This window comes from Octopus bimaculoides, chromosome 4 (genome assembly GCF_046866305.1).
Source record: "Octopus bimaculoides isolate indiv1 chromosome 4, ASM4686630v1, whole genome shotgun sequence".
Lineage (NCBI taxonomy): Eukaryota > Metazoa > Mollusca > Cephalopoda > Octopoda > Octopodidae > Octopus > Octopus bimaculoides.
In genome coordinates, this window is record NC_142931.1 from 136,683,073 (window position 1) to 136,708,674 (window position 25,602).

Consider the following 25,602-nt stretch of genomic DNA (forward strand, 5'->3'; position numbering starts at 1 on the left):
TGAAAGCCTGTAGATGAACATCTTCTGATTTAAGCGTCTACTATTCATAGGCAAATGAAAGAGAGTACACTTGCTTAATCGGATCTCGATACGCTCAGTTTTCATTGGTTGAGACGGATTACACAATTAATATTCATATACAATTCTGTTGTGATAAATAATAGAGCGTTACTAGAATATAAAAAGGCTCCAGTGCAATAAATATGTAGAAACTGGCTGTCTACGATCAACTTTTCTTAGCAATACAAATCATTGATTTTCTCTTTCATCATTTTTCGAGCTGGTTGTTTGAAAATAACGCATGATAAATGCTCGTCTGATACGGAAAGTGAATTACACATTAAATGTCGTGTTGAGATGTGTGTTGAACAGCTTTAAACGTTTCTGTTTCTGAAGCGACAAAACTTTCAATGATGCAATCTATTTAAGTATGCAAAGTTCTGTCTACATCTTTGAAATGTGTTTCTATGTGTTGAGATACAACAAGGCAGTGAAATGAAGTTTATTCTTTCCACATACTTGGAGGATTTCAAACATTTATTGTACTTTTCTTAAAGTTCCGATGAGCTATTTCTATTGAGTTTTGTCCGGCTCGCATTCATTCTGCATACGGCAGCCTTAGAGAAACATGGTGCTCTCACCAGTGTAGGATGACTGCAAACATTTACTTTCTATTTTGTGTATGATGCTGGAAGTGATATTGGTTTCTTTTTTTTAGCAGCAACTACTAACCTTAATGTTATACTTGTTGAAGAGCTGATTACATTTTTCTCTAATCGGAAAGTGGTACATTACATGAAGTACGAATTTCCTTGCAATATTTATAAGTTATTAGGGGCATTGAACCAGATTGCTTTCTGCTTTTTGACTCTTCCGGAATGTGAAATGAAAGTGGATTATCCGTGATAACTTCTTGTAGGTGAGTATGGAACGTCACTTTAATGGAGTGTAATTTGGAGATTATCTTGCTTATATCTGCTGCCAAACCTCTAATTAGCAGAAGAGGGAGATTAGATTACTTATGGGGATACACAACTATTTATGCTATGACTTCGTTAAAGTTCTGATAGTATTAATGATTACTTGTCTTCAGCTGTAATACAATATCATGGATATTAGATATCCCTAGATGGGTAGTAATAGGTATCTTATACGTATGGAGTATTTTTTTGTTCCATCCGTGGGGTTATCATTCATAATTTGTGTGTACTTCTCAAACCATCATATCTGTATTGACATCCATAACCGCTAGTTAAAGAGAGATCTTCAGCTTTCATATATCACATTCTAAATTCACCCAAACATAGCGTCTATTGGGAACATTGCACAAAAGGAATAACCATGATACATCAACGACCTTATAGGGCTCATTAGTAATCTAATGTCACATGCTCTGTATTGCCATAGATTAGCCGCCTGCAATTTTTTTTCTCCTTAATCACTGAGACTAATATCATCGTTGATCGGTCACGACATTTCATGGGACAAAATCTTTACTGATGATGAACATTTGAACGAGTACAAACTGATTAATGAATTTTGCAGTCAACAACTGTTTCCGTATCCGTACACGTGTTCACAGATACACATATAAATAAGGCTGAGCCTCAAATAATTGTATACTTATTAGTTTTACACTTCAGTGATTTATACATCGGTTAGATTTATTTAAAGTTAAAGTCTCGATTTCTTGTGTATTTTGTTCCTACAAAGTTGATACCCATAGCACTTTGCCTCCACAGTGTGTGCTTTCTGTGTTATTTATTGCTTTGAAAAATGATGTTAGTCTGGTGAATGTAAGACGACAGCACATTCTCTTACATTTCTCCAAGCTGAATACTTTCGTATCACATTTCTTATAAGCGAAAGCTATAGTTTACTGGTCACAGAGAATATTGTATTTTTAACAATACCTGATGAAGTGAATACTAGAGAATATTTCACATATTTTGTTTACAGAGTCTATCAGACACGGAACGAGATAATTAGGTGGGTCGGTTTCCAGGCTCACGATTTGACATGGTCGAAAGTCAATTCAACCTATTTTGGGGTCGGTAGAGTTTAGTACTGGAACCTTGCACATACGCCCTCACATATACACATGCAAGCAAGTGCGTGCATATTTTGGTTTGCAATAATTGATATACCACTCTAAGTACTAGCTTTTGTAGCAAAATAAAAAGAAATAGAAGCCACCGGTCCCGTGTTTTGGGGAAGGAAAAAAACATTGGCTCATTTCCCTCATCTTCAACGGCATGGAATGACAAAGACAAAACTCCTGTGAGAAGAGAGGGGTGCATTACTTCTGCTGGTATGTAATTTCAATATTGTAGACAGGAAGACAGGGAGAAGGCAGTGCTTTGATCAAAAATACAAAACACCGATTCCATTAGGAACCGAACCAATGAACTTGTGATCATCTGATGAAGAACATAAAACTGTTGGCCATACGACTCTCTATAGTAATAAAACAGTACACCAATGCATACATAGACAAATATATACCGAATTGTAAGTGCACACTCTTCACTCTGTCGTAAAGGAAGGTAAGTATACAGACTCATCAATCAATTGCACATTTGAAACGGACAAGCACATAAACACATGCATGCACGCATACACCTCTCCCACCCAGACACACACTGGAGTAACTTATTTATTCAAGTTTCTTTGTTGGAAAGCACACTGCCCGGAACTGAAGCAGTGATGCAGAAGAATTTAGCAACCTTCGTCGCATTCGGAGTTTATATTGTGTTTCCTAATCTAAAAGACAATAACGAATCGTAAATAGAAAATAAACGGACAAAAGTTTGTCACAATTCGACATTACCACATTGCATTCTCTACAATAAATATTTAGAACAGGATTCTGCCATTTATTTCTGAACCAGCTGACGGTCAGTTGTATCTTCAGTGTTGAATCTGTGTGATAATATTCGACATATTCCATAGGTGGCATATTCCTGTATTGTCATGGTTAATGCACAAAAAACTACAACAACAACAATAATAGCAATATCATCATCACCCTCATCATCAAAATCAACAACAGTAACAACAATATGAGCAAAAATAACTACAAGAAATACAGTTATCAACTAATATATGTAGCAATAGTTGTTAAAGAATGCAGATATAACTTCAACAGTATTCATAACGACTCATGAAGGAAACCTTAGTGTGGTTTCTCAATCTATTAGAAATAGAAGCAATATTCATTCGAATAATACTACTCCATTATGAGTTTCATAAGGAAGCAATGTAGACCTATATAAAGATAAAAGACAGGATAATTCCCTCTGGAAAATCATCGACCGTACGTTTCCTGGTAAAATACTGAACTGAGGATACACAGTACAATTCATAACGAATATTTCATTCACAATCCGGTCTTCCCATCAGACGGGAAAAATTACAAGTAAGCAATATATTACAGGCCAAAATACAACATCAAAACTCATTTAATATACACAATACACACTTGCGGAAGTCAAACATATTTGTATAAGACATAATTAACAAAATTTAGGAAGGTGGTATATAATTCAGATGGAAAATACCTCTACAGCTTTAAGGTCAAAATAAATTAATCCTCTTTTTGGGAGACAGATTGAATCTAAAGAGAAGGATAATAGAACAAATTTGACATAAATTTACAACGATCATAGAGAGAGAAACATCTAGGTACATATATCAAGTGAAAGAATAGTACAAAATCATTAGGACTAAATAAGAACTGGAATATATCTGGTATTGACGAATTAAAATACACTCCATTCATAGAAGACATACAAAATCCTATGATAAAACATATTTCAGTAACAACCCCTCTAAAATGTTTTGCATATACACAGTAAACAAGCTGGAAGAAACGTTAGCACGCTGGGCGAAACGTTTAGCGGTATTTCGTCTGCCGCTACGTTCTGAGTTCAAATTCCGCCGCGGTCGACTTTGCCTTTCATCCTTTCGGGGTCGATTAAATAAGTACCAGTTACGCACTGGCTTCGATATAATCGACTTAATTCGTTTGTCTGTCCTTGTTTGTCCCCTCTGGGTGTAGCTCCTCGTGGGCAGTAAATACATAAGAATGTTCTTACAAGAATCATAAGCGTGTGCATGCACAAACGGGAGCGGGTGTATAAATAAATAGAAACACAGATACCCGTATTCATATATACTAAATACTGGTCTCAAATTTTGGCACAAGGCCAGCTATCTTGTGGGAGGAGTACGTCGTTTACATCGATCCCAATGCTCAAATGTTACTTCTTTATCCCGAAAGGATGTAAGGCAATGTCAACCTCGGTAGAATTTGATCTCAGAACGAAAATATATACTAAATATTAAATAGTAATCCTGAAACGAATCTAATTAAGACATCTAGATTTAGTGTGTGGTTGACCTCAATAGCTACCCGGGTAAGACCGTGGTTATAAAGTATTTTCATGTCTTTCATCCTTCAAAATTTCATCTCTTCTGAAATGTACACAATGTCATATTTGCAAGGATATTTCAAATAAAATAATTCGGACTCTTGTTAATAATTAAATCGCAGAGGCGCGACGAACATTTGAGCATCAATATATAAATGGAGAAAGAATATAACAGCATTCCGAGTTCATAAACGGTTTCAATGGATTTTTTCCACAACGTAACTGCTTTCATTTCAACTGTCATTTGCCAAGCCCACACAACTTCAAAAATTACGAAAATTTTCTTTAAAACGTTTCTCTCTATAAACATTAACTTCGGTCACTTCAGTGTTATTCGTTTACTATAGGCTAGTTATTTCTTCTTACTATTTAAGGCCACTCCATATGCAGCAGTCTATAAGAAAACTTTGTGACTTGGTTTTCAAACTAATGCCCTCTATGGACTCATCTTAGAATATCTGAATACATACGGCAACATAAAACCCGAAGGAAATGTCAATATCTCGCATTCAAATACGTTATTAGCTGAAGGACCACCTCAGAATATTTTTTCAAGAGACTTTCTGTTGCAATTCATCACTTGCTTCTTGTTCTAAAACCTCGTTGACACTTCTAGAAATATTTTACGTGACATTATTTGCCTCGCAGATATTCTTAATTGTCTTCAGAATATACGTTGTGTCGCTGCAAAAGAAAAAAAAGAACAACGCTTTAAATAATAGATTACTCATGTACATATATCACGTTATCTGATGAAACCGAGTAAATAATACATTGCATAAATTGCGATAAAAACAAATTCTATATCACGTAACATTTGAATACGACCGAGTACGAGGATAAGCGGACAGCACGATGAGACAAAACTGTACAGAGAAAATGTCAAAGAGAATTATATAGAAATAAAGTTAATTTAAGAGAATTGAAACCTGCGACTATAATGACAACTATTACAACTAAGTAAAAATATTTAACATTTTGTACATGTTAAAATTGTTTCTCGATACGATAAAGGGATTACACCGAATGTGATCCATTAAATAAATGTATTGAATTAGAGAAAAAGCATTTACAAAAGCATAAAGCAAATAAAACCCCACGAAGCAAAATGTATTTCAATAAAACCTTTCACAAAAGGGTCGAGTTATGAAAGGCGAAGTGGTTTAAGAATCTACTAAATGTGAATTACAAAATATTTAGCATTTTGCGTAGTTCAGTCTTATGTTCGATTCCGTTTCACTTCCATTTTCCGCACATTAAATAAGTTACTAACGCTCAGTTTAAATTACACAAGTGTATAGTAGATAGTCACTGTTTTCTGTTGACAATAACAGTTACGGTAAAAGAAACATCAAACACGAAAACAACCATGTAATCCTTCACACACACACACACACACACACACACACACACACACAAATAATGATTATGATGATATTCGGAATCAAATTACATTTAATTATTTCGTGGGAGCGTTTTGCTAGTAAGCATACTTAAATCATGGCAACATATAAGTAACCTTATCTCAAATTGGTTATTCAACGTCTTTGAAAATATAAGTCAAATATCCTTGAAATCAAAATATACCGAAGTAAATGAATAAGAATAAAAAAGTAGTTTTGGATAGACTGAGCAGATCAGGTAACGTGATATCAGATCGATTAGATAACGTATTATTGGATACATACAGAGGAACTTCCGGGTTGTAATCCATGCTGAACAGTGAAGAACAGAGCAATTAGATTTTTTAATACTGTTTTGTTTGATCGTTTTGTGCGTTTATTCTTCTACTTGATCCTGTTCAAAAACAATGTGTAAGATAATCAAGGCGGTGAGCTAGCAGAAACGTTAGTACGCTGGTGGAAATGCTTAGCAGTATTTGTTCTGCCGCTACGTTCTGAGTTCAAATTCCGCCGAGGTCGACTTTGCCTTTGATTCTTTCGGGGTCGATTAAATAATTACCAGTTACGCACTGCGGCCGATGTAATCGACTTAATCCGTTTGTCTGTCCTTATTCCCCCCCCCTGTGTGTAGCCCCTTTTGAGCAGCAAAGAAATAAAAGAAACGTTAGCACGCAGGGTGAAAAGCTTAGCGGTATTTCGTCAGTCTTTACGTTCTGAGTTCAAATTCCACTAAGGTCAACTTTGCCTTTCGGCGTCAATAAATTAAGCACGAGTTGAGTATTGGGTCGATCTAATCGACTGGCCCGTTCCCTAAAATTTCGGGCCTTGTGTCTAGAGTAGAAAAGAATGTGTAAAATAATCATAGGACGTATTCGATACTGTAAGTAAGTGTAATTATAACACCTTCATAATGGATTTGTAATTAGAATGAAGTGAAAGGAAACCGATGTATTTGTGTTGCGATGTACTTGATTTGAGAGCTGTACAATTTCGTGTTATATGTTAGAAGATGTATTATGTCGGGAAGAATGGTTTTCTTAAACAGACGATCAAATTGCGTGTATGAAATATGGAACACGTTTTTTTTTTGTTGTTTTGTAAAGCGGTATTTCATTGTCAGCAACCCATGAATGTTTTATATAATAAACAAGTTATCAGGTAAGAAATATCTGATTGTCAGAGGTCTTATGCTCGCTCTGAACTTGATAATGTTTCATGTGTAAAGTTGCCATTTATGATTAACTATGATTCTGAGACGGCAATTTCTAGTGTCTTTTAGTTGATTTTTTTTTTATGAGTAAAAACATAAAGCTATGATTTTGCTATTTTCTATATGTATCTGAGGATTTTCACCCGTTGAAGAATATTGCATTTGTTATCTCCAATGTCGAGGCTATCTATGAGGTATTTGTTGTTATAAGCAATGGTGTGTTTGTCCTGTATTGGTTAGCATGTGAATAATGATATTGTGCGGAAGAACAAAGAGGTGACATATGGGTTGTATGTGCGTATGATTGTGTGTCGTGGTAATAATTTGATAGTCATTCCTGTAATCCTCTACCTTATGTTTTATCTGATTGCAAGCGGTGATTGCCTACTTAGTCATATAATGTTTGATTTATATTCGTGTTAAAGTAAGGTATTTCCTTTGGAAGAATTTTTATAGAGTCCAGGAACAACAAATTCTGTACCAAATGCCTCAATATCAAATATAGGAATGTTGCTCGTTATCCTATTTTTAACAGACCTTTCTACCCAGCTACAAAAAAACAGTCACATCAACGTGATGATAAAACATGTGATGGCTTGTCTTATCGGCATTTTCAATTCACCTTGTAAGCATCAGTGATATTATATGCTCTGAATTTGTTGTTTGTACAGATAATTCTGCTTTTTAGCGCCAAATAATTTCCAATATTTTTCTTGTAAAGAGGTCTCCACGTTTTGGAAAGGGATCAGTTAATTATATTTAACTTATAGGATTAGAATCTACGACCATATTATCGATCGTAATAATAATAACACACGCACTGATTCGATATAATTCATATATTGTTAATCAGTTGATTAAATATCTGACTAGTTAATCGAAAGTGTGTTTAATGTGCTGGCTAAAAAATAAATCGATTATTTCTTTGTCAAAGACCTTTTGTCGCTATTCGTAGTATTATTAAGGGCATTCCCTCTCTCTTGAAGGTCCACTTACTTTTTCTGTATGATTAATCGTCTTTGAACGTCGAAATATTACTTTCAAATATATATCTACGCAAATATTTTTGGGCATATATCATATATTCTTGTTATTATCATGCATTTCGTTGAACGTAACAGCCTGGTAGCATCGATGGCGCAATAAACTGCCTAGTGGCATTCCGTCAGGCTATGCATTTGAGTTCAAACTGCGCTGAAGTCGGCTTTGCTTTTCATCATTTCGGTGTCGATAAAATAAATATCAGTCAAGTACTGGCATAGATGGAATCGACTGCTTCCTTCCTCCAGAGAATTGTGATTTTAGCAGCAGCGATTATTATGCATTTGGTTCAGCAAGGACTAAATGTGATACCTACACATATAGTTAATATTTACACATATAGATTCACACACGAACACACACATACCTTCACACACAGAACCCCCTCACACACAAACCTGCACACACAATACACACACACACGCAACGCACACGCTTGCACAAAAGTACAAACACACACGCACAGACATACACAGACAACACACACACAATGCACACACAGGCACGTATATACGCGGACGTACACACGCACACATATATCCTGATAAAGGGAATAACAGAGTGACACACAGAGATAGGTAGACACACATTTATACAGAGAGAGAGAGAAAAAGCAACAGAATGACAAACAAATATAGACACACATACATGCGCCCATACACGTGCTAATACACGTATATATATATACACGTTCCAACTGCATCTACGTACACAAGCCACCAAACACACACACGCACCCAACAGCACTCATTCATTCACACAGCTACACCTACAGACAACGCGCCCACACTCCATCTCACCCCTCTCTGTCTCTCCCAGACATACACACAAACAAACGAACGCCCACGCCCCCACACATACCTATTTACATAGCAATATCCACCCATTAGCACCAGCAGTCTTCCTCACTCTTCTCTTCCTCTCACGCACACACGCACCCTGCTCTTTCAATTCATCTTGTAAGCATCAGTGATATTATATGCTCTGAATTTGTTGTTTGTACAGATAATTCTGCTTTTTAGCGCCAAATAATTTCCAATATTTTTCTTGTAAAGAGGTCTCCACGTTTTGGAAAGGTATCAGTTAGCGGTCAATGGCGACTGGCTAGACAAAAGTAGTTGGACAGGAGAGGTAGGAAAAAGGGGAGATAATAAAGTGTTGATGATCCCCAAACTAAGGTGCGCGTGCGTATGTGCATGTGAGCGTGTCTAAATGTGCGCGAGTGGATAGGGGCTTGTAACTTTGACGTGTGGATGTGTGCGTGTGTATGTGTGCGTGTGTCTGTGCGTCTGTAATGTGTGGGTGTGTAGATGACGGCGTAAGTGCTGGGAAGTGGTCGGTTCTAGTGTGTGCGGGGTTGTGTGATGTGGTGTGGTGATATGTGGTGTGGTGAGGTGATGTTGGTGTGTGAGTATGTGAGAGTGGGATGTTGGTATTGGGTGAGGATGTGGGGTAGGGGTGGGGTATGTGGGCGTGGGATGTGTGGACGGAGAGGGTATCGATGAAGGGAGAAGGTGGGTAGGAGTGCAGAGACGAAGCGGTTGTCAGATGAAGAGAGGAGAGGAGGGGAATCAGATGAAGATGGAGGGAAGTTGAGCCCATGTAGCGCAAAGGAACGAAGAAGGCAGATTAATGCGTATGGCTCATGTGCAAAGACAATCCGGTATATATGTGTGTATATATATATATATATATATATACATATATATATATATATATATATATATATATATATATATATATATATATATATATATATATATATATATATATAGAGAGAGAGAGAGAGAGAGAGAGAGAGAGAGAGAGAGTGAGTAATGTAGACACGTGGCTGTATACATTATATGAATATTATTTGATTATATATGTAGATACACATACATGTATTTGTGTGTGCATATTTGTGTGTGTGTAGTTAATTTCGCGAATATAACTCCAAAATTGACTACAGGTTTAACATCTTCTCCGGAAAAGGTTCATGCGAACGCATAGTGATCGCACTCACTACATATGTGTGTATTTATATATATATGCACTCACACACACACACAGTCACAGACACATAGACATACTCACGCACGCAAATGTATTTAATGCACTATATATTTATTTACATATAATGTATTTGTATGTATATATACTTACACACACACACACCCAGACACACCCACATATATATATATATAATAACACAAATAAATAACTGCTCTATATTTTATAGGGTATACTCTTCTACTGATTTATGATATTGTAACGCATATATATATATATATATATACATATATATATATATATATATATATATATATATATATATATATATATATATATATATATATAATACAAAGAATATATATGCATGTATACACACATATATGTACATACTTACATCTGCTTGTGTATATAGATGCATATCAGAGTACAGGACGTTAGAACATTAAACTACAGACAACGGAGCGAACACATAGGAAAACAGATAGCCACTTGGAATTATTCCTTCATCAGCTGCCTCTATTCTAACTCGACGTTTCGAAGATAAGGCAGTCCGTACTCTAGAATAGTCTCTTCCTGAGTAGTGGATCAACCCACTAAACAGGATTCCAAGGTGGCAAACACAAACCAAGACAGGAGAAATTGGACAGTGAAAACAACATTAAAAAGCCGTACTGCCAAACGCGAGTCTGATGTAGAACGCTAGCAGTTCGTCTTGTCTTCACAGCGGCTGGAGTGAAAAGAGATAGTTGACCACAGGTCACATGAGAGCAGAGAGGATGGTAGAGAGAGGAAGTGGAACAAGGAGGAAGAGACAGAAGTGTATAGCAGTGAAGTAGAAGCCAGGACAACAGAAGGGAGCAGAGCGAGAGGGGGAGATGGGTAAGAAGAAAGATAGATAGGTAGATAGATAGAGGGATAGATAGAAAGATAGAGAAAGAGAGAGGATGGTAGTGGGAGGAAGTAGATATATATATATATATATATATATATATATATATATATATATATATATATATATATATATGTGTGTGTTTGTGTGTATGCGTGTGTATACATATAAATGTACACATATCTATATGTATCTACATATATCTATATTATATAATTATTCTCTCTCTATATATATATACATACACACACACACACCTATATATATATATATATATATATATATATATATATATATATATACATATGCATATACATATATATATATATATATATATATATATATATATATATATATATATATATATATATATATATATATACACGAACAGCCACACGTATGTGGGTGCGTGTGTGTAGTTAATTTTGCTTTGGATTATGTATGTTTTTATACATGTGAGTATATAGTTATTTGTAAACATGTGTGTATCCCTTGTTAGTGTCGAAAGGCATATATTTAGAACAGCATAATTTTAAAAGTAAATATATTTTGCTATTGTCTTTAATGCGTGTATTTCTAAATTGGTCATAACGAAGGAACAAATTATAATTCTCTATAATAAAATGGTCAATCAAATGCAAAGTTATAATGAGTAATTATTTCAATGATATTTTATCTCTGTAATTTTGTTTGAAAATATGAATACATTGTTAGCAAATATGAATACTAAAGAATAAATTGGAAAATTTTAATCGATTTACTTTTGTTTCATTACGAAAGATATGGAAATATATTTGTCATAACGTTATATATGATATTTGATTATATTCCTATATTCAGGCACGATATTCATCCATAAATGCAATTGAAATTTAAAGTACAAATATGTTAATGGGAATTCGTTGGTTTCTTCTACTGAATAAAAAAGCCTACTAAATAACGTAGAATGTGAATGGTTGAGTAACTTAATAACTCTGACAGAATTACCTCCGCATTTCCTGTGTTAAAGGCGTACATTTGAACTACATGTACTATTATTCTGATGGACTGCATTCGAAAGGATCCGCATTTACCAAATTTCACAGAAAGACTGCACCAGCTGTTTAGAGATTGTTATAGGAATATTTAGATGAAAATTAGGCGGATCGAACCCTGTAATTTATGATTACAAAATGTAATTCTTAACTACACTAACTACACGGTTATTTTGCTTCGGTACGTTTCTCTTTATACGCACATTATGTTTACGCGCATGCATTTAGACGCACACATAAAAAAAAACACTCATATACACGCACACACACACAAACGCACTTACAGAAAACACACGCACGCACACACACACACATATGCACACACACACACACACACACCCACACACGGACACAGATGTATGTGTGTATGTGTGTACGGAGTCTCAGCTAAGAATACTAATTAAGATATGTTGGAAATATTTTAAGCTCTAATTCTGTCTGTCGAATATAATATCTTGGATATATATTTGCAAAATATATGCGTCATGCTGCTGTGAAGTATAAGGTGAACAGTGAGACCATTGTAATTGTTAAGACTACGTATTCGAAAGAAGAGCGATTTACTTTGTTTATCTGAGATATCTGACAGCGTTTAACAATTGTAATTTGCTTTTGACATGGAATTATGCGTAATTACAAGGACAAGAAGTTCCGTGAAAGGGAACGGTTGACCAGAGAGCGTCTGTTGCCGGTCTTGTTCTTTATTTTATTACATCAGCAGAATGCAATGCAGGGCTGATCTCTTTGCAATTCGAACTATGAATGTAAAGTGTCTGAACAAATACAGTAATCATTCTAACAGCACTAACAGATTGAATTAAATTCCGTGGTTAACCTGAAAAACCAGATTTCATATGCACTTAGCGAGTTACTACTACTAAGTAATCTAAAACAGATTTTTCTTATATGAATCTTGGCAATTTATATTTGATACTATTTAAGTGTGATACGTGAATACCCTTCTCTAGGACTAGAATATCCTCGGTGAAATGTATATGAATCAAACAAGAATTCCAGTAGCTTCGTAAAATCGGATTTTCCGGAAGTTTGGACTTACCCTACCACGCTAACCATAGAACTGTAGAATATTATACACCGTTGGAAAGTTTTAGTGCTTCAGGGCATCTCGCAATTCTAGTTGGTTCAAATCATTATTTCTAACGCTGCAGTTTTTTATATCAAGCCTGTATGAGAGCACACGACTCTGCATCCTTTTATAAAATTAATTTTCCATGTACACAACGACTAAGCTACCACATGGTAATTAAATTTTCAGCAAAGTAGAAGATGGCTACACTTGGGGCCGTGATGTATGCGAATCTGTGACATAGAACGGTCAACGTCAGTTTCACAAATATAAGCACCCATAAAGTGACATAATTAGGAAACTAATAACGATTAACACTATCGTAGCAGTTGTGGTAACGTCAGTGAATGTTCCTTATTCAAACATAAAGAAAATATATAAATGAATATAAAGAATCTCGAAGTATGAATTTAAAAAGAAAACTGCAGAAATTTGTTTGGATTCAGAAACATTATATGCGATTTTCTTGTAATATTTCTGAAGATATTTCAAGCGTAGATGGATTAAATTAAGTTGGTTTTATCGTTGATTTTATCACGATATTTGTTATTGAGGCTGTTGTTGTTGACATATTTATATATATATATTTTTTATTTTGCTCACTTTTTAGAGATATCGTCTTAATACTAATGGTATATTATTGGAAGATCACAGAAATGTTTAATCAATGGAACATTCAGTGGAATCATTCCTCGTCTCCATTTGTGAAACTTTCTTAGAAGGATTAGAATTTTCGATCGTTGCAAATAAAATCGATAAACTGTTTAGAACTGATATGACACGAAAGAACAAACGAAAAAACAAACAAACAAACAAAAGAAGAAAGGAAATACAAATGAGACGTAATTAAATAACAGAACTGCGTTATTTTTTGCTTGTTTTCATCTCAAATAATGATTTTTTAAAAAATTTTGCATTCATTTTCAATAAAGTTACCAAAGAAATATTGGTCATCATAATTGAATATTGTTAATGACAATGATGTTCAATTAATTAAGGATTTTAATTAGTTACTGCTCCATAATTAGCTGATATTCTGTCGATGATATTTCTAAATGACAAAATTGATGTGTTCTATGAAGTTTCGCGTAACATGTTAGAATATCCTTCATTGCGTGGTTACATAACTTACAGTGCGTTCGTACAACCAACTTGAATAATCAGCATAGAACTGTCTTTTGTTGGTAATTTATTGCTATTAAAATAATTCATCTTAGCTGCTATACATTAATAGATCAACTAATCATTGGACTTCAATGATCTCTGTTTTTTGTTTGTTTTGAAATTATTACAAAGTCGATGATCGATTCACTGTAAATATACTACAAAGCAAACGGGAATTGAAAGTTTCATCTGTGGTATATTCAAATTTTAATTTTATTATTTTAACAAAAAAAGAAACAAAAAGAAAAGAAAGACACATTTAATGCATAAATAGTTGAATATTAATTTAAGGTTTAACGCATGTTTAAGAAGAACAACATACCATTTACTCGTGAGAATCTCAACAACGAAAGGAGAGCCAAACTTCTTATAAATGTCATTTGATAAGATTTTCAGTTTCTCCTGACAGTTTATTCAACCAATGACATTTGAATAACTTATCTGTGGACATTAAAGTCCCAGTCTCAACGAAAAGTATAAACGCTTATATAATACATAAATATATTAAAACAAGCAGTCATGATAACTTTCCCAACGAAACTTGACTGCAAATGTAGTCAGTGACTCTAAGTAGCATACCAAATTATATTCCAAAGTATCAAGTAAATTTGTATGTAGAAAAATATACTAACTGTCGCTTTTTCCTCCTTAATTAGTTTGTCTTTCTGTATACTTGGATATTCATATGTAACTTTCAGCACATAAAACAATCGATTCTATAATGAAGTCACGTTCAACAACATATAGATCCTAATTTCTGACAGGAATAGCTCGAGGAAAAAGTATAACATACATACGTAGGTACGTTCGTGTGTATTTGGTAAAGAAAAGGATGAAAATCACGAAAAAAAAACTACAATACTGCCTCTTGAACAACATTACCGTACACTTTACTATATGTGCAATCTAATGGTGTTGAAAGGTATGCTGTATTTAATGTTAAACACTAAAGACATCCTCCATTTGATGTTAACTAATAACATTCTTTAACATTAAAAACAGCATATCTTTACTGGAATTGCACATAAATTTCTTGAAGTAATAATTAAGTTACACTAATTATTTTCGTCATAGTATGTCACTATCTGATGTAATATCAAATTAGTACTATATACATTTTACGTAGTTTGGTAATATAATATCTATGCATGAGTTGTTTGTAAATGATCACTTAATTTTAATATTTTCTTCATGTGTTTTCTTTCATAAGAAATTAACTTTTATTCTAAAGAATGGTCATATAGAATATCGTAATTGCTCCACCATTAGGAAATATTAATAAATGTCTGACGATTTTAATAAAACTTTCCTGAAATCTAATATTTATTAAATTTTCTAACGTTACCCTCTAAGAAATGTTACATACAGGAAGTTATTCACGTCAGCCGTTGAAATGTTGTGATATAGTCTAATAGAAAGTAATCAAACGAAAGGAGCAATAAAAATATTAATTTGCGAAGTCGAAACCATTTCGGATGTCAGTCCTTTAGAACTGTACATATATCATTTGGAAATTTATAACGTACTGCATTTCTCAGAATATTGATTGGATTTAGTCGATTCACGGGATAGATAAAAAAAAAAAATCTTCCAAGTATCCAAGTATGTAAGGTAATATATTTTCATCCACTCAAATGGCGATCGTAACAAATTGACGAGTAGGAGACGTTCTATATTGCCTTTGCAACAGATCGGAAACTGTGACTCATAATGTTGAATAAAATGCAGAGTTTATAGTATTCTGTAGTAATAGAATCTATCGAAAAAAGTTAGATAAGTAACAAAACTTGTGTGGATCTAATACTTTATCAATGAGTATCACAGAAGTTTGAGCTGGGGGCTTGTCTATAAATGAAAATCGAAACTTCGTACCGTCTCTTTTCAGGAATGTTTCACGTAGGTAACGAGACGTTTAAAAATAACGAAAAGAAAATAAATTATAAGATATTTAGAACTTGATATGTTAATTAATAGTGAACCGATTTCTATGAACATTAAAGTTGATATTATCGAGAATCACATGGGATACGTATCTGATAGAGATAGGTGAGAAAATTAAAATGCTCTTAAGAGGCTGCAAATGAGTTTAAGATAACTACGTAACAATTCAAAGGAAAGGTAAAAGATCAATTGCTACAAGTTTCAATGAGACATTCATATGATTTAAAAGTCAGACATTAGGTTTCTTAAATGATTTTAGTAATATACATGGTCTGAATTTAGGCAGACACACTCACACGTACACGCACTGAATCAAACACATATTTGCATACACATTAGCATAGAGAGAAACCACTAAAAATACACTACTATCAACGACACAAACACAGGAACACAACGAAAGTCCAACAAGCAGAAATGTGTTTCTCATTGTCTCTGCAATCACCCCTCTCCCTCTTTCACATAGACATTTGCCCATCTGCAAATTTGTATGATATATATATATATATGTGTCTGTGTGTGACTGTGTGTGTGTTTGTGTGTGTGTGTGTGTGTGTGCGTGCGTAGGTCTAGGTGTGTATGCGTACATACATTCATGCATAAATTGATATACAGAGACTCACGGACACACACTCACACACATAAAGACATGTATATGTTGAGGGTGGTATACCCATGCATACATTTGGTCTTAGTGCATTTAACATTTCCTCTTATGTATGAGTTTGTAACCTTCTCCATTGTTACCTCATATGTCATAAGCAGCAGAGTGGAAACATGTCTCAGCAGATATAAAGAGATAAATAGAAGACGATACGGAGAGAAAGATTTCAATTGAATTCACTCAAATTTATTACCAAGTGTTGAAGAAAGTGAAGCAAAGAGGGAAAGAAGGACAAAGTGATTTGAAGGCAATGAAGCAGCAGAACTAGAAATTCAGAAAGTAACAGATAGAATGAGCCAGACGAGTTGATTATCAGGTTCAAAATGGACGCTGTTTAACACAAGATGCAGACAATTTCATAAAACTTATACATTGAAAGGAAAATGTTTTAATATCTCGTAACATCCATACTCATCGGCATTTTATTGACTTTTAATCAAGATGTTGCATAGCTGGAATGAGAATCTTCATTAAATGGAAGCATCGAAGAATTTTCGGGTAACATTATAGAAGGGACAGAATTATATTTCCCATATACACTAGATATTAAGAATCTAACTAGACTCCATTACTTGTGTTTATCTCTTATCTTTGTTCACCATATATATATATATATATATGTGTGTGTGTGTGTGTGTGTGTGTGTGCGTGTGTACGTGTACATACAAATATATATATGTATATATACAAAATTATTAGTTTGTATATACACATATAAACGTACCTATGTGGGCATACATACATATATTATGCATATGGATATATATATATGTAATTATATATTTAAATATATATATGTATGTATATATAGGTACACAAATGTGCATTTATACACAATTATACATACACACACACACACACACACACACACACACACACACACACACACACACACACACACACATATATATATATATATATATATATATATATATATATATATATATATGTATATCGATCATTTATATCTATATATATTAATCTATTCATACATATACATAACGTGCTTACGTGAGTGAGTGTGTATGTTCACGTGTGCATTACTATATTTTTGTGCTTAAAGGAAAGGCTACATGTCTGTGTATATCCGACTAAATTTAAATGCATGAATGTGCATAGATTTATGAATATAAGTGTTCGTGCTTGTGTATGTATACATGTTTGAATCTGTACGTATATGAGTATACAAATTCACAAATTTAGGCGTCTAGTTATAAGCCGTTATGTACTACAACACATCCATGCATTTATACGTGCATAAATGTATGCTAACATACGTCCACGCGTCTGTGTGTGCACGCACGTGCCTTTGTGTACGTAGATAATGCACTTGCTGCACATACGTATACATTGATATATGAACGTATATATGAACGTATCTTTATATATATGTATGTATATATATGTACATGTGTTTATGTATATGCACATATACGTACACACACGAGCAAACACACATTTATATATATTTATAAATACGTATATGTACGTATGTATTTAGGAACCTATGTGTGTATACAAGGGGACATATTGAATTGAATATTAGAATCAAGTAATCTCATGATGACAGAGATATAGAGATATATTAACTGTTGACCAGGGATAAATTTTAATCGGTTTTAACCGTATAGTTTCCTTTTGAGTAGGAGTTGATGATATCTCTCACCTACACTTGCTTTTATCTCTGTAGAGATAATAATTTAACCGAGCAAAGTTAAAAGTTAATACGAGAACTAAAGCAATGACCCCGACTGTATTTATAAGTGGAACATAGAAAATTGATGGTGGAAGTTATATATGTGGTTGTTATCGATGTGGTTTCGTTGATGTTAGCGATTACACTGCTGACAGGAGTATACGGTTAGCATGGGAGTTGGTTGGTGAACTTTTGTTCCAAGATTTTGTGATGATATTTTAATTTCAAGAGATTGTTACAGGTTTAATGTTATCCGCATGACGCCCAAGTCACAGACACAAACATATGTGCATATGTACATCCGGCTCATACACATATGTATCTTTGTAAATGCATAAATAAGTACATGAAGGTATGCGTTTAAGTAGTGTAAGTATGAACGGATTTGTATATGTTTGGGCGTGTTTGTGTGTTTGTCATTATCGTTCATCGCTTGATAACCGGTGTATCTGCGCTTACGTCCTTACAATCTCGCGGTTCAGCAAAGCAGAGTTGTATGAAAATTACAGCACAAAAATGATTACTTGTTTTGATTTGAATGACTAATGCAAGCATGATAGTATAGCCTGACCGCTGTACATTGAAACAAAGTAGAGGTAAATAATAACGATGTACACCCCTCACACACACACAGACATACACATACACAGACATACACATACACAGACATAGAGACATACATGTATGTGTATGCTTGTAGGAGGATGGGCTGAATAGTTCATAGATTGGCTATGAAGTAGTGTTGCTATAGTTGTGAAAACCTGCATGCATTTCAACCCTTCTTCCTAATAACTTTATTGTATTTTTGCCTGGTAAATGGCATCTAATTATATAAGGAAGTTTACAAAAGTAATTAGTAACGTCTTCTCTTGAGAACGGGCTTTGGCATCATGGTGAAACATAGTAACTGCAGAAAAGAGGTTTATTTCCCAACAACATCTATGCTGATATGGTTGCTAAATCAAGAGATAATACTCAAGCTTTATCAAGAGTGCAAAAGTGGGAAACTAAATTTAGGATCGGTAGGAGGATCTTGAAAGCGATTCAGGGTCTGGATGTCCTTCAACTGCCATCAACGAGGAAAACAGTGATCGTGTTCATCACTCGGTGATGAATGACAGGCGGTTGACTAGAAATCAAATAGCCAATACTTTCAGTATATCCCATGAGAGAGTTGAAAAGAACTTTGCGTGTCAAAGGCTTCTGCTTGGTGGGTATCACGTCTTCTGAGATCTAATGAAAAGCGTAGCAGACTGATCACATCACGGGAAAATCTGATCCACTAATCCAAATATCGTGATTGTTAGTACTTGCTTCCGCCAGATTTGTGATGTCCAAACTGTTCATAACTGTAAATTTTTATATGATACTCAGGCTATCTTCTAAAAATAGCCATCGTCTCTGAATATCACCAAATTAACATTGCTCTTGTCCTACCTTATATACAGAAGTATTATTGTGAATCATTTCCACTTGATATCATTCATTTTCGTTCTCACGTTCTTATTCACAGCACGTATTCAATTAGTTGCTTCCACATTTACTAATTTTCTCTTTAGACATCGTCTAGTATCACATAACTCTTAGGATATCATCGATGACTCATAGTTGCTCTTGTATTTTTTCTTATCATTAGCACTTGTAAAGCTTATTCATGAAGTGGTTACTTGATATTGTAGGTCACTGAACTTAAGTCAGAAACCCGGCTACTAAAGTGAGACGAGAGATTGCTGCAGCCTGTCGATCTTTGAAATTATTCACTATGCATCTTTGTTTATGATTTGTTTTCAGTTTAAAGTGTTGTGTCATCCACAACAGGTATTTACGATAGTGACATCTGAAGTTGGAAATGACAATCACAGTTTTGGCTTGGAATTTCAGAGATGGGAATAGGAAGTTATGAATAGTGGCATTTAGTGTACCTCTTGTGTGGTAGCAAAGTGTTCATTTCCGCAAGTTTACGACTACCGAAAATTCTAAAAGTCAATTATTTCATCCAATATCCAAACCCACGGATTTTATGCACTATTGACCGATTTTCGTATTCAAAACTCCGGAGACGCTGAAGATTGCTTTCTGATGAAATATCTCAATATCTTTCATAACGTCTTCTCTTCACTTGTATCACTGTCATATTCAAGTGTCAGAGCATACATGTGTATTATATATGGTATAATGAGCCAGCAGTATACTAGTGTGCAGTATACGTCTGAATTTATTCTGCTTTTGGTGACGATGAAGCGTCACCTCTTCTGTAACATAATTTCTGTCCTTCATCTGTGTTGAATTCTCCATGTTCAGGCCACCTATTTTCAACTACCTTTAATATTTCCTATGCATATTTGATATGTTCATGAAGTCCTTTCTTTCTATTACACGTGGCAACTGTACGGAATGGGACTGCCTATTTATGTAATTTAGTACTGTAGTTCGAGAAGACGATGTTTGTTAATGTCAAGGTCTTTGTAATTGACCCTTCACTAGTATCTTCGTTGCATCAACCCTGAAAAATAATAGAGAAAATTGTGATCGTTGATTTTCCTAGTAATTAAATTTTAAGAGATCTAGAAAATTATGCCATGACAATGTGTCCATCATTGAACTTCATTTGGCTCGGGTAAAGATTGGCGACAGCCATCTCCTATTCAAGACTCCTAGCCGTTCATTAAGGTTGGTAGAGCAGCAAAAGCAGTTACCGTGATGTGAATGTGAAAAGTCTGTGAGTTAGAAATGAGTGAGTTGAGATCCAGTGTGCTCGTCCATGCGAGGGCTCTTGCTATCAAACATCAAAATATTCTCTCCACGCGAATATCTCTAAACATTATTGACGGATACATTTTGAGCCGCCTACAAAGCAAAGAAAATATTTTAACTTTTGCAGTAAAGAGTGAGAATTAAATAGCGAAGAACTGCAGAGGACATATCAGTTGTTCGCCAATCAATGAAATTGCTGAGATATATATATTTGCTATGACTTAGGAAATAACTCATATTACGATTCCTGTTCCCATAACGAGGGCAAACACGCGGTTTAATGATAATGGCGTTGTAAAATCTGTTCAGGTGTCAAGTATTAAATTCCTGGAGAGACAATATTACGATACTAATGTGCGGAGACTGATACGTATTATTGCCTTTATATTTTGAAGTGTTTGGCATTATTTATTCATTCCGATATACTAGGTTGATCTTGAAAAATAACCTCACGTCAGCTCATAATCCAGAGGAAAATTGATTTATATAATTTTCACTTCTCTTTAAAATTCTTGCAACTTGCATAGCTTTTATACAACTAGTCATTGATTTCTGCAACATTATATGATGACGTTGTTGTAATTTTATTGCGTTGATAATGGGGAAGGCAGGATAAGCCTACTAAAGCATAATATGGTAAATAGGAATCAAGTTAAAATTTCAGTGAAACCTAAATCATGTACTTTAGTTATATATTGGTCTCATTTACTCAAAACTACCACATCCGACTACCTATTGCATGTTATTAACTGGCATGTTGTTTGAGACTTGGAGAGAAAAAGTATTTGTATCTCACACTTACCTCTCTCAGCCTTTCTACCACAACTATGGTGGAATAATGGCCACTGAACTTCTGATTTGCTTGAGATCATGACCTCTGTACTCAGGAATTCCCGTCCCAAATCCCCTCACTTTATGCTTGTTTGGTTTAATTTCCCACGTCTCGCACTAACCCCTGTACCCAGTCCATCCTTATCAGAAACCCTTTATTTATAACACCCTCCTTCATAATATTTTCACGCATGTTTGCACTTGCTTAAAAGGAATATTTATGTCATTAATCTCTCTGGCTTTCAAAGGGTTTGCATAGGAATGATAACTCCCCTTTCCATTACTAGAACGACCGTCTCATCTTCCTTAGCATAATATATCCAGGCCTATGCTATCCAGTCTTTCTTTAGTATTTTATGACGTTGGTATATGATTTAAGTAAGACTTCTCTACTACTTTTATAGTTCCAGTGACCTCACAGACGCTGCACTCTTAGGTTCGAGCTCTTCTGCGTTGGATCTCTTGTAGTAAATATTTATTTTGTTGCTTAGTTTAGGCGGCCGAATATAGCTGAATGTTTAAAATGTTATCTTCGTTACAAAGAGATCACAAGTTTGATTTCACATTCACAAAACGTTGAACATATGTCTCATTATGTGTCTTCGTGGGAAGTGATAATTTGTGCCTGAAATTTGTTAGACGCAGAGTGTATGGAAGCTCGTTGGATGGATTGCTCCTGAAATTTAAAGGTCTAACCATGTTATTGCTATTCTGGTATTAAGGTTATGTGAGTCTACGGAACACTCAGTCACACGTCAATTCAATGCGTAATTCGGTCGATCGATAATGAACGCAATTTTGATCGAAAATTCTGACCGAAATGACTGAGTCAGTGTATTACCAGCAGCATTCTAATCATGATTATCTTAGCAGTTTGGGGTTAAACTGTATTGCATTATCAAGCATGTCCTTTGTTTATTTAAGCCGCAAGCAAAGGATTTATGGGAGGTGTGTTTGTAAGTACTACTAAGGTTAAGGAGTTTATACAGGATTCTTTGATAGTGTTCTGGCATTCTGATGTGCTGCATTAATGGTAAGATCTTCAAACTCTCATGTAGTTGAAAGAATCCGTGCATCGAGACTTGGCGCAGAAAAAAATGTAATAATTGCATGTCCCTTACTTTTTTTATTTTCCATGCTTGTACTGCATTCTTAGCATTTCTATATATTTCATTGGGACGGTTGCTTTCAGAGACAGCTCTATGTCACCGATACATTTTACATAGTGGAAAGACTTCAGCGAAGCGAACGCTGCTAGAATTTGGAAATAGAAAATTTACCCATTGAAAAGTTGAACTTCATTGATTTTTATACTAACAAATTATCTTTGATATAATGTAATATAATATATTCATTTTATAATAACTTTAGTCATGCAACAACTGTCGAATGCATGATCTACATTTTTCTTGAGGGATAAAAACGAAGTCAACTCCGCAGATTTAGAACACGGAGGGTGAATAGACAAATCTAAATACAGGATACCATTTGTTTCGAGAGTTAACGGTTCACTGCCGGTGGAAAATATAAATGTAACTGTGTAGAGGGTACTAGGTTTCTATCGACTAATTTGAAGGAAACGTGTGGTGTAGTATGTTGATGATGGGCTACATATACATAGAATAAAATTGTCAAATGGTTTAAGGATTACCTGAGACGGAATATAGTAGAACATATATTCCCATTTCTGTTAATTAATCAGTACCCAAACCTCTAAGCTTCGTTGTCACTTACTTCATCCATTTCCAATATTTGTACCTTACATATTAAGAAAGATTTCATCACCATAGATCATATTTAATACAAGACAATTAAATTTAGCAGAGGATACTTTGGATGTTGTATTGTCCCCAATACTTGACTGGTACTTCATTTTGTCCATCGAGGAGTAATAAAATACAAAGGGGATCAGGATAGCATTAAACTCAGAATTTATAAAGTCAAAAAATTAGGTGAATGTATTTTATGTCTGCATTCTAACGACTTTCCTAAAAGCGCTTTGTATTATGCATTCCTTTATTGAAATATTTGGCTAAACTTTCTATCACTATCTGAAAGCCTACATTTAAGAAACTATATCTTCAAACATCATTTAACATTTCACTTTATCGTGATTGCTCGACATATTTTAGAGATAATGAAATAACTCACATATGCCAGTATATGAACGTAAATCTGTTATGAAACATATTTTGTATGTTACGAATTAAAACGTGACCTTTGGAAAATTATGATATACTTAGAGTAAACCATATTTTCGATATAAAGAGTTAATATGACCTCTGACTACTATGTTCAACCTCAAGGGGAAAATGTGATGTAACCGCGTTTTATTACAGCTACTTGTCAGTTAGACCGAAGATAATAATTGACAAATTGCAGCAATGCAGATTTCGAAATATATTCCATCGTACGGGGTCGGATTTAGCAGAATTCTGCTGATGGATTCGCACGTTAATTTCATTCCAGCAGATAGATGGATAATAAGTTTGACAGTTCTCTTCTCTCATCTTGCATGAATCTTGCCAAATGACGGATATAACATCAATTACGTTTGACGTTGGAATTAGTGGAAGATCGCTAATACTAAGTAAATACAGACGATCGCATGCCACGCACATAAACATTACAAATGCACATACTCACATACACGTGGAGAAAACTGCATGCCTCACCTACTACACATATACAATGTAGTATGAAGAAAGCATTTCGTACAAATATCTATCTATCCATCCATTCATCCATTTATCTATCTATCTATCTATCTATCTATCTATCTATCTATCTATCTATCAACCTATCTTCCTTTCTTTCTTTTTGTAAATCTTTAACACTATATATTCTCACATACATATATACACACATACATATAGACATACATACACACAGGGCATATATATATATATATATATATATATATATATAAATATATGCATATATACATATATCCATCCATACATACACACACACACACACACACACATATATATATATACATATATGTGTGTGTGTGTGTGTGTGTGTGTATATATATATATGTGAATACACACACATATATATGCACGTAATTATTAATATCACAAATGTACTACAACATAGATGTACGGCATATTTCTTTCTGAATGTGCTCAATTATATTTCCATGAGTACACATACATGCATGTGCATATACACTGTCTGAGTTATTATGAATTAGCACGTATGTCAAACCACGTGTAATAATAGGTTGATCGGCAACCGGAAAAATATTTGATTACAAAATCAACATCATACATTGAGTACTATTTTTTCGTTTATACATTTGAAAATAAATGTGTTCCTGCGTATAAATGTTATTAATGTATCCATACATATATACGTATACGTTCATGTATTTGATACATACATACATACATACATACATACATACATACATACATATATATATATATATATATATATATATATATATATATAT